At 45.7% G+C, this 12,620-nt stretch overlaps 1 long non-coding RNA gene across 1 annotated transcript in view; it reads right to left on the reverse strand.

Moving 5' to 3' along the window:
• Positions 1 to 12,620, reverse strand: part of LOC148517966 (uncharacterized) — a 34,492-nt gene that overhangs the window by 13,711 nt on the left and 8,161 nt on the right. Inside the window, exons 2-3 of the long non-coding RNA XR_015879237.1 lie at positions 11,459 to 11,543; positions 10,133 to 10,186 (exon numbers count right to left, since the gene is read on the reverse strand). This is a non-coding gene — a long non-coding RNA (uncharacterized LOC148517966). The remainder of the gene's footprint in view (positions 1 to 10,132; positions 10,187 to 11,458; positions 11,544 to 12,620) is intronic.

The raw sequence follows: 12,620 nt of genomic DNA on the forward strand, positions 1-12,620 counted from the left end.
ATTTGATATCATTCAAATGATCAAAAGCAAATGCTTCCAAATTAACCCCCCCCCTCCCCCAATCTCCCCAACTGGTACAACCTAACCCCAACCTAGGAATACTTGGATCCCAAAATAACCCCATCACCCCCAAAACTACACTTAACTACTTAAAGTTTCCACCCCCCCACACCCATATAGAAGATGGTGAAAACGACATAAATGACAGATATGTCCACATACATCTAGCCTCCTTGCGCGTTAAACAGCCCTTAGACGCGCCATGCCGTCTAAGGTACTTGGTGAACCACAAGTACCAGCATGCAGGGCATTATTGGTTCGCTCTTTTTTAACAATACTTTTGCAGGTGAACTAAAGACAAGACACACACTGTGAAAGTAAAGTTTTATTACACACATACACACTCACACATACTCACCTTCAATCCTTGGACTGGTCCTCTTGTCCATCCACGTCTTCTTAAAAAAAATGAAAAGTTCCGACCCACAAACTTAGTACCATCCTCTAAGGACGGTACTTCCCGAATGACAGCTCAGCCACTGCATTTCTCTATAGAAATCCCGGTGCTGAGCATTCATTGGCTGGGAGAGGCGAGCCTCCTCGTCTCTCAGCCAATGAACGGTTCCCACCATTGACTTCAATGGTGAGAATCACTAGGTTACTAAAGGTTACCTGGCTGTTCTCACCAATGAAGTCGTTAATGATGAATGATATAATATTTGGTTGTTAGTAAATTGCACAGTGTGTATGCACTATTTTGTTAATTCAGGAGTTCCGGGGGGTTCAAGGTAAATCGTTAACGAAATTGGAGCGTTTGCAAATTGTTTACTGTGTACCCAGCTTTAGGACTCTGGACCTCATTCAGACCCGCTCGCAAGCGCTGAGCGCTCGCAAGTGGGTCGATGTTTAGGCCCTGCGCAATCGCAGCAGCCGCACTGCGCGTGCGCAAGCCTCGGAGCGAGAGAGAAATTCTCTCACTCCGGAGCTCACTACAAAAGGGGCGGCTGTCGATGGTGATCGACAGCTCGCCCTGTTTTGTAGGCGTAGCGAGGGGAGGTTTCATTAAGGAACGCCTGCCGCTTTGTGGGCGGCTGCACTGACATCAGCAGTGATGTCAGTGGGGAGCTTCCTGCTCGATCAGAGCAGGAAGCTCCCTGGGGCTTGCGGTTGCCGAGACCCAACCTTAGGGTCTCGTCGCAAGCCCCGATGGTCGCGATGGTCTTGACCATCGCGACCATCAACCTGGTCAGTCGCTAAAGCTGTGGGTGGTAACCCACAGCTTAGCTAGCGACCAGGAGGCCGCACTTGAAAAAACAAGCGGCCGCCCACATTCAGAGCGAGTGCTCGAATTTTGCGAACGTCTCTTAATGATGGCCTCTGTCCTTTAATTTGTATCTTGCCTGCAGTATCTCTGTACCACCAGAGGTGCTGCTAAAAAAATTTCCTCACATGCAGGAGTTAATCTCACTCCCCTGTTTAATAATCTGCACCCAGAGCTGGCCCTTGCCAATTTGGTGCCCTAGGCAAAATTTTGACTGGTGCCCCCTACCCCTACACATATATATATATATATATATATATATATACACACATACATAGTAATGCCCCTGTAGTGGTGCCCATATACAGTAGTAATACCCCCCCATATCAGTGGCGTACCTAGGATCTCTGGAGCCCAGGGCCAGAAGAAGAACTGTGCCCCCCAGTCCCCCTACCCCACAAACACACACACACACATGTATACATAAGGCACAAATATTTGCGCACTGGAAGGCGCGCGGCAAAAAAGTGGTCAAGGTCAAATAACAGAAGGGGCGTGGTCACTTTAAATGGGGCGTGCAAACATGACATGCCACCCATTTCTTGTCACTCTGGGAACATTCCTTTACATATGCACCTTACCTATATGGTGGTTTCTCACAAAGTGGAACCTCTGAAGAAATGTATCTTCGGTATTCACTATTCATGTAGGTCACATCGTCCGGAAGATGCCTGTTTGTGTAGGAATATTGATAAGGTCATCATCATACAACAGCTTTTCATCCAGATGTGTGCCCCTTGTGTAACTTCCTGCCCCCTGTGTCTCTCAGCCACACCATCTCCCCCTGAGTCGTCTGTTAGCACACCATCGCTTCCCTCTCCTGCATCGTCTCTCAGTCACGCCATCATCTGCCCCCCCCCCCCTCCACATCAACTCTCGGTACTTGTACCCTGACATCATCAATTACTGTCCAACGTCATTCCCTAATATCCACGTGGCCACAGAGGGGGAATAAAAACCTGTGGCGAGCGAACAAATTTCTTCTTTTTGTGGACTGTATGGGCATGGTACTGTACTTCCACCATCACTGCACGTCACTCCCAGGTGCAAATACTGAAGGGGATCTATGCACAGACATGCACACAGACACATACACACACACTGACACAGATACACACGCTGACTCAGATACACCCGCTGACACAGATACACCCGCTGACACATACACACACATGCTGACACAGATGCACCCACGCTGACACAGATGCACCCACGCTGACACAGACGCACACACGCTGACACAAACGCACACACGCTGACACAGACGCACACCCGCTGATATATGCACACACGCTGACACAGACGCACCCACGCTGACACAGATGCACCCACGCTGACACAGACGCACACACGCTGACACAGACGCACACACGCTGACACAGATGCACAGACGCACACACACTGACACAGACACACACACCCTGACAAAGCCTACACAGGCACACACATACACCTCTTTCAAATACAGCCAGCCTGAGCCAAATACATACAACAGATGTAAAAGTCATCTCCCACAGGCACCTTCCACCCCCGCTAGCACTCGTACTCACTTGCAGTGCAGATCCAGAGCGCTGGGGAAGGAGAAGAACTCAGTATCTGACAGGTGTCACCCCGCACCGGCAGCAAGCCCTCAGGATCAGCAGCATGCAGCAGAAAGAATGATAGGAGACCTGCCTTAGAGGGGCTGCGAGCTTTTGCTGCAGCTCCCCCTACATTCAGCCCCAGCACTAGCAGGCTGCTCAAGACTCAAGTCATTTACACACAGTAGTTGTCGTCTGTCAGGGAGCAATAGTTCCGGCACGGGTGGTGCAGGTATGATGCTGCAGAGCCATCGGATGCCCCTGGGATTCCTGAGTCACCCCTAGGCATTTGCTTATAATGCCTATGCCTAGGGCCGGCTCTGTCTGCACCTGCCTCATAAACTATTTATTTCTGCTCCTCACCATTCATTTTGCTGGTCATTGATTGTTTTCCTTGGATTGTGTTCCATTGCTTGAACCTGCACTTATCTACCGGACTTCTGCACACTGCGGCTCCACTGCTGTCTGTGAGTCTGTCTCATCTACTCTGTCGCTTTTTGCCTTTGTTTGATTACAGTCTGTTTACCGCCAGCCTGTAATCTATGCAGTCAGCCGGGTCTCTGCAAGATGTTCCTCCTTTTGCTGCATGTGACTCTGACTCATCCACTCGGCAGCATATGGGTATTTTTGTATCCTATTTGCGTTTAATTTCACCACAGGTTCCAGTCCAGTTCAAGCCACTGATTCCAGTCGGGTTCAAATATCACTCCTGGTTTTCCTGCATTGCCTGGACTTTGTTTTTGTTTCATTAAACCATTTATATTTCACTATGCACCCTGACTGCTTAGCCTTCATTAAAAGTATCCAGTTACATAACACCAGGGAGCCTGAGGAGGAGGAGGAAATCTGAAGTATGGATTTCCTCCATTACACAAGGGGGATCCGAAGAAGCATCACTAACACAAGAGATATGACCTGGTCAGGTAACATATTCCTGGCTGCAGTCACATTCCTTGCGTTAGTGCCAGGCAAGGGGTTAAATACATTTAATTGATAAAATAAAAGGAGTACTTGTATAATTACAAAAATAAACCAATAACACATGTAGGGCCAAATGTTAATAGGGTGAGAATTTAGAAAATGTGAGACAAAATGCTCTACATTTTTAAACTCAGCCAATGTTATAAAGTCACAGAACATGCACACTTGCATGTTTTCCATACTCAAAAAACTCTCAAGATTTAAACTCTCATCCAGGTGTTTCCTGTACTGAAAATACCACTCGATGAATGTATTAGTGTGAGAGTTTTACTGCTAAACTCTCGCATTTTCTAAACTCTCACCCTATTACATTTGGCCTGTAATGTGGATGTCTAGATGATCATACATATATAGTGAGCATTTCAAAAGGATAGTCTCAAAGAGCAATTGTGTAAACTGAATGTAATTAAGGGTTTTGTTATTCAATGATCTTTTGGTAAATAATGGGGCTAATTCAGCATTGCACGCAAGTTTTTGCATTTACATATTTAGAAGGACGGAATTGCAGCTTTGCAATTCTGTCCCAAGCTGAATCACCTCCATAGTGTATCATGGAATATGAAGAGTGGAAGAGCAAATAATAAATAAGTAGCTCAAACTACATTTTATTAGTCCAAAGAAATTGATCTATATAAATGCAGAATAGCTATTCTCTTAATTGAGTCCCATTGGGGAAAGGCTATCCATAAGAAAAATCATTTTGGTCTCAAATTTCTAAGCTCACTATAGAGATTTTCTTCTCGAATCCCTAGTAAAATTTGTTTAATTCCAAATGCTATCAGACCACTAGGATTACTATGTTAGTGGTTTTGAAAATGTCTGGCTATAGTTGTAAGGGTTTTGTATCTAGAATGGTCTCGTTTGATATTTTTGATAGTACAAGTACTGTATGTTCAAGTTTTCTTGTTTTCAGTGGTCTCTTTGTTTTGCCAATATACAGTAAATGACAGTACATTCCAGATGGTGACTTATTCCAATTGATATGCAGTTGATAAAGGGCCTGATTCATTACGGATCTCTATTGCGATCACAGCTGCGATTACGCAAGTAGTTCTGCTGTAAAAATAAGCTAATGTTTGCAACTGCTCAGCCAGTATAGAGACGCCCATTACCGCTTTCATACATCCATAAGACCTCGCAGTCCTGCGTTTACATCGGTAACATCGGCCCCTCACGCAGAATTACAGAAGATCTAACCTGTTTCAGAAATTGCAAGTCTTGTCGTACTCAGTGAATACTCAAGCTGCGTATGCCATCGCAGTGGCTAAATTATCTAAAATAAAAAAGGGGTCCCCTCTTTTAGTGTGGTAGGTCTCTTATATTAAATAATGATATGGCTTGTATTGCTAGTACACATTTAAATTGAGATGGCAAAAATTTGCAAATGAAGATTTTTGGTGAAAAAAATAAGTATGCTTTGGGTTACTTTCTTGAAACTTCAGTGTAAAAACACTTTTGTAATTTTAGTCACATTTTACATGACGAGTTAGAATGAGTAAAAAGGCTGTATTTTATGAAAATACAAAGGGCTAAATGTAATAGGGTGAGAGGTTAGAATATGTGAGAGTTTAGCAGTAAATTCTCACACTTTTTAAACTCGGCTAATGTAACAGAGGGCCTGATTCAGACCCGGTCGCAAGCACTGAGTGCTCGCAACCGGGTCGATGGTGGCCCAGAGCGCATGCGCACGACGGAGCCGGCTCCGTCGTGCGCATGCGCGAGACCCGGATAGCGACGGGCACTCCATCGCTCCAGGTCTCGCAACAAAGGTGGCGAGCTGTCGATGTTGAGTGACAGCTCACCCCCTTTGGTGGGCGGGCCGGGGGGGTGGCTGCCCAAACAGAGGCGTTCCCATGAGAACACCTCGCGTTTGGGGGCGGCCCCACTGACATCACAAGTGATGTCAGTGGAGAGATTCCGGCTCTGTGAGAGCCTAAAACTCTCTGGGGCTTGCGGCCACGAGACCCTACCACAAGGGTCTCGTCGCAAGCCCGATGGTCGCGATAGTCTTGACCATCGCGACCATCATCATGGCCGCTCGCTATAGCTGTGGGTGGTCACCCACAGCTATGCGAGCGGCCAAGAGGCCGTTCTAAAAAAAAAAAAGCCCGGCCCTGATTCAGAGCGAGCGCTCGGTCAGAGTGTGCGGCTCTGAAACAGGGCCAGAGTCCGAGAACATGCAAACTCGCATGTTTTTAGACTCCAAAAGCTCTCATGATTTAAACTCTCATCCAGATGTTTTCCCATATTGAAGATAAAACTCGACCAATGTGAGAGTTTACTGTTAAACTCTCACATTTTCTAAACTCTCACCCTATTACATTTGGCCCATAGTCTTCTGAAAAAAGCCTAGTTGAATTTGTGTGGGTACCACATTAAATACATCAGTAATAATGAAAGCTTTACATACAAGTACTGCTGTTATAGCGCTGTGGATGATCTCTTTTACTCTATGATGTAGGATTACTGTATCTTGGAAAAAGAGATAAAATACACAATAGTGCAATAACACACACAGTCAAGTCACATTATTATGACCACCAGCCAGAGTAACCATCATGTGCAGCACAGACAGCAGTTAGACGGGCTGGGAGTGACTCAATAAGGTGCTGGTAGGTTGGCACAGGTATCTGGAGCCAAGCTGACTGCAGTGCATCCCACAGCTGCTGGATGGTGCGTGGCGGAGTATCCATAGAGCGAACACAACAATCAAGGTGGTTCCAACCAATGCTCAATTGGGTTCAAGTCCAGGAAATTAGGGGGCCAGGAGAGTACTTGGAAGTTTTGGTGGTGTTCGTCCAGCCACTATCAGACATTTCTAGCTGTGTGATATGTTGCATTGTTTTGCTGGAAGATCTCATCCGCCTCAGGGAAGACAATCAGCATGTATGGGTGTATAGAGGCATGGCCTCGCTGACAGGGGGCATAGCCTCACGACCGAAAGCCCCGTTTGGTGTTCTTATCACTAGGGGGTGGTGGTGGGGGGTGCCAGAGGTGCGGACTGTCCTATGTGCAGTACCGGCTCCCTCACTTTGACAGGAGCCGAGTGCTGTACTTAATGCTACAGTGCAGCACCCGGCTCCTGTCACTGTGGGGAGTAGGCACCTTGGTGTCACCCTCCACACCCCCCTTGTGACTCCACTGTGGGTGTATGTACTCTGCAAGGATGGATTCATAACCAAATTGGTTGAGGGTGCCTTCCACATGGATGAGTGGGCCCAGAGAATGCCATGAAAACATTTCCCAGACCATAGCGCTGCCACCACCAGCTTGTGTTATTCCTGCAATGGTTGCATGGAGTTTGTTCTCCGATGTTTCTCGCCTGACACGCCAATGTCCGTCCGTTCGGTGAAGCAGAAAATGTGACTCATCAGAGAAGGCAACACTTCACCAATCAGCGGAGGTCCAATTCCTATACAGGCGTGAAAATGAAAGCCTTTTCTGCCGATGCACCTTTGTTAGCAGTGACCATCCATTTTGATGGTGAGCTGCTCCACTGTAGCATGTTGGTCGGCCCTCACGCACCATCATAGCCGACGCTCACCTCTCATATCAATGGCATGTGGTGCTCCGCAGTTCCATGTCGGTTATTCACAATGGTGCCATGTGTCCAGTCACAATACACCTTCACCACAGCAGCACGTGAACAGTTCACAAACTGCAATGTTTCAGAAATACTGCCACCCTCAGCCCGAAAGACAATAATCATCCTTTTTTGCAACTCAGATAAATCACCTCTTTTACCCATGACACCAACAAGTCATATGTGTGCAGACGGCCTATCGCACACCTTATATACAGTACCCCCCAAGCTAGCGCACGGCACATGACATACTTCATGGGCTTTGCGCTGCTGACGTCAAACGTAGGAGGTGGTCATAATAATGTGACTCGACTGTGTACATATAAACACCTAGGACCTGATTCAGAGGTATACGCTGCTGCATTCGCTCTTGCGTCTATTCGCAGAGTGGTGGCAAATATGCAAATGCTAGTTTCAGCCTTCCCCTGATGTAGTACCCTGCGTCTGAATGAAAAAGCACTGAAGCGCCCACCTTCAGCGCCTCTGCATGCTGTAACACCGCCGATGATTTACACCATCGAATGCACCATCAATACTTGCACCAACCCTATGGCAGGTGCAGTTTCTCCATCTGAAATTGGCCTCTATGGCTGCGGCTGTGCGTCTGAGAATGCAGCTGCTATCACTGACATGCCCACGACACTCCCATTACACACCCATGAGACTGACTTTCTTGCATTCACTTCGGGCCACATCCCAGTCACCAACCAGGAACTTTGTCCTCCCATATCTGATACCATCTGTCCCGAGTGCAATAGCATCTTTGTGCGTATACTGTGTGTAACGCATGTGTCATAAGGGTTTCCAGAACTTTTCGCGAATACACAGTGGCAAGTAACTATGTGAACATTGGCATTGCATTCAAATTGTGAAAGCATTGCCAATGTGAATTAGGCACTAATGTGTTGAAGTGATAATATGAGACTCTGGGCCTGATTCAGACCCGGACGCTAAGCTGTTTTTTCTCACTATGGGCAATGGTCGCAGTGCGCGTGCGCGAACCAGTCACAGCATCCGGGAATCGTTCGCTCGTAGCACATAGACTGGATGCTATTTTGAGTGACAGATTTGTGGGTGGTAACAGGGGAAGGTGCTTGTGAACTTGGGAGTGGTGGTGCGAACGCAGGCGTGTCTGGGTGTCAAAACGGAGTTTTATGGGTGTGCATAATTAGCATTAGCGTCATTGTACACGTCACTTGGTTGTTTTTCAGCCTACAGTGATCGCAGTGCTTGCGGTGGGGTAGGGGCTACCTTAAGCGCTGCGTGCAGCTCTGATGGCTCTCGATGTTACTGATTATTCATACACTTCCTGGAGATGACGTGTGCTAAGAGAGGAAAGTGGGCACCTTTTTACACCAGCGTACGCTACTGCCGTCGCTCTATATGACATAAAGGGTGTCCTTCCACCACACAGTGCGATCACGGTATTTGGATACCCAGCCCCTTTTGCCAGCGAGCGAACGCAGCTTAGCATCCGGGTCTGAATCAGGCCTCTGTCATCAATAGATTTCTTCTTAGTAAGGGGACTCTGTACTAATAAACGCAGAACTGCCGCGATTATTAAATATCCATATCGCGGGGATATTTTCATTTTTAATGAAAATATCCCCACTATGTACAAAGGGGCACTCGCAGAGACAGCGATAACCAGGGGTTAAAGTGGGCTGAAACGGGGTGGAACTGCGTTCCACCAGTTCTATTTAGAGAAGGAACCAGTTCCACCTCCTCCAGCCCACTTTACCCGGCCAGTTAGCCCTGCTCCCCAGGGAGTTGCCAGGCGCCGCCTAGATTTTGTTACCAGCGGGCACCCAGATCCTTCCTCACAGCGGCAGCTGGATGCTGGAGTTTACTCCTGAGCGCCAGCTTCCGGCATCCGCAGTGGGCACAATGGGAAAGACGTCTTGACATTGTACACATAACTGAGCATGTCACAGTTACACACATTCATTTCACTAGGGATGGTTTGATAACAATCTTCAACCAACTGCTGCACTGTATGCATTCTGCAGTAACCTCTCTCTAAGTGGCATTGTTATGTTAAAAATACCCTCCCCAGCAATGTCCGCCGCTCATGCGTGAACTGCGGACCGCGCATGAGCAGAACTGCCCCGACTCACGATATAGAAGTGTAATGATTGCTTTGTGATCATTTCAATTCTACATCGCAGGGACGGGCTCCTTTTGGAGCCCCTGTCCTTTATAAGTACATTCAGTTGAATCTTAATTCTTTATTTTGCTTTGAATAGCGGTGATAAGAAAGTCTCATTATTGGGTCTAAAACCCGATAATCAGTAAATATGCCCCTTAATGTTTCATTCTGTACTAACCAGTTGAAAATTCTAACAATCCTCTTTAATGACAACATTTTAGTATTACTTCTCATAACTTAGTTATCACTGTGCTACGGGTCAGTCCATACACTGCAGTAATAAGTTGCTTCATCTTCAGGCTGCACCCCTGTTATTACTAATTCCCAGAGATTTTTGGAAGTGTTGGGGGACACAGAGAATCTCTCTGGGATTCCTGCACCTCTTTTCTGATCCGCACTGGTATAATACATATACACAAACTTAGGGGAGATCCCATGTGCAAACTTATACCATTTCATACTTGTGGTCTCACTTTTGTACTTAAAAATAAAAATACAAGGCAGTCTGGCAGTCCCACCTTGTGACGCGGTCACATATGGGGTCTGTTCCAAAACGTCCTCTTCACTGGCACCTGGATCAAAGAATAGTATTTATTATCTTCTATATTATTACATCAGGTATAGTTCCCTGGCCAGCTGTACAGTATGTTAATATAACTTTGAAGAGTTTCTCATACAGGTATACTAAAGTATAGCTCCAAGATTAGATTTATTTACCCCATCACTTTTTTTTTAATAAAGTGATTTTTATTATTCATTTTTTATAACATAAACAGAAAAAAAAACAGCAATACAATTAAATTATCACACAGTTAAATTATCACACATAAAATAACGGAAAAAAAATTATAAATAAAATCTCCAATGATTTTTTTTATAAGAATGGCATTCTGACTTATTCTATCTTACCTGGGCACAGAGAAGTGATGAAGAGGAGCAAAAGGCTACCCCAGAACATGATGGATTGTGGGAAAGTCCTTGTGCCATTATCACACTATACAGTATCTTTATATCTTTTTGTGACATGGACACATCTGTCTTATGCAAATTTACTCCTAGGTTATAGGCTGCTAAACAAAAAGAACGAAAAGGCTGCACCAAGTCATTTCTTACCATGCACACTCAGAAATTAAATGTAGGTCACAGAGTATAATAAACTAGCACTGTGGGCCTGATTCAGAGCCGCTCACTCTGACAGAGCGCTCGCTCTGAACCAGGACCGGGCTTTTTTTTTGGAGCGGCCTCTTGGCCGCTCGCATAGCTGTGGGTAACCACCCACAGCTATTGCGAGCGGCCAGGATAATGGTTGCGATGGTCAAGACCATCGCGACCATCGGGCTTGCGACGAGACCCTTGTAGTAGGGGCTCGACCATCGCAAGCCCCAGAGAGCTTTCAGCTCTAACAAAGCTGGAAGCTCTCCACTGACATCACTTGTGATGTCAGTGGGGCCGCCCCCAAATGGCAGGCGTTCTCATGGGAATGCCTCCGTTTGGGCAGCCACTCCCCCAGCCCGCCCACCAAAGGGGGCGAGCTGTCACTCAACATCGACAGCTCGCCACCTTAGGTGCGAGACCCGGAGCGACGGCGTGCCCGTCGCTAGCCGGGTCTCGCGCATGTGCACAACGGAGCCGGCTCCGTCGTGCGCATGTGCTGTGGGCCACCATCGACCCGGTTGTGAGCGCTCAGCCCTTGCGACCGAGTCTGAATCAGGCCCAGTGTTTTTTTTCTCCAAGGGTTTGTGACAATTGAGACTCAGGGGCCTGATTATTAATATTTCCCGATAAGAAATATATTCTAACGCTGCATATCATAGTGATAGAAAATCTTTATATGGCCAACTTACCATATAAAGTTGCTCAGTTTCCTGGAGAATCCCTCCGCTAGCCAGTCTAGGTCACCAAGTCACACATGCACACTGCACTTGAATCCTGAATTGCCAGATGCAGATTAAAAAAAGAATATTTTAATATATTTAACAAAGCAAAATATGCTTTATTTTAGTAATAAAGCATTTATTCTTTACTAACACCACCTTCCTCTGTGGTCATCTATAAACATTACATAGTATCTGTATCCACTCAAAGAAAAACAGCTGACTACTTTGATTTCCTGCAGTATAGCTCTCTAATATGGGTTTCTCTGCATTAGTCACTGACATTCCCGTGACCATCCCGTTCTGTAGCTTATGAACACTGTCATATCCAAGTTGACCAAATCTTCTATGCCAGAGTTCTAATGACTGTGACTCAGTTGTCTTCATCACATAACAGTGCTGTGTATCAAGGACGTACAAATGACACCTTGTGCCTGTAACTCTGATGGTCCCTTTTCTTTACTCACAATGCACTTTTTCTTTTGATGAAGTAAACTCTGTGGCCTCTTTGTTCTAGGACACTGATGGCTATAAGATTTGTTTCCCTTTCTGGTACATGAAGAACATCTTGGATCTCTGTAACTTTTGTTCTTATCAAATTTTTATTGAAGCTTTAATTGTCCCAACTTTAGTTGTTGCAAGGACTTGATTGCCAATACCTTTGATAGTGATAGGGTCACATTTGATTAACTTAGTGAATCACTCCTCATTGCAGATGAGATACCAGCAATCCTTTCTGCATCTACCTGTAACACTCAGGGCTGACTCATCTCCACCATTTAATTTCTTGCTCTGTATAGGATTCACACTAATATATATATATATATATATATATATATATATATATTATATATATATATATACAGTCAGGTCCATAAATATTGGGACATTGACAGAATTTTCATATTTTGTCCTCTATTCACAACAACAATGGCTTTGAAATGAAACAAACAAGATGTGATTTAACTGCAGACTTTCAGATTTAATTTGAGGGTAATTACATCCAAATCGGGTGAATGGTGTAGGAATTACAACAGTTTCAATATGTGCCTCCCACTTTTTAAGGGGCCAAAAGTAATGGGACTATCAACTCAAAAGCTATTTCATGGACAGGTGTGGGCTATTCCCTCGT

Source organism: Taudactylus pleione, unplaced genomic scaffold (assembly GCF_031769625.1).
Source record: "Taudactylus pleione unplaced genomic scaffold, aTauple2 ptg000205l, whole genome shotgun sequence".
Taxonomy (NCBI): domain Eukaryota; kingdom Metazoa; phylum Chordata; class Amphibia; order Anura; family Myobatrachidae; genus Taudactylus; species Taudactylus pleione.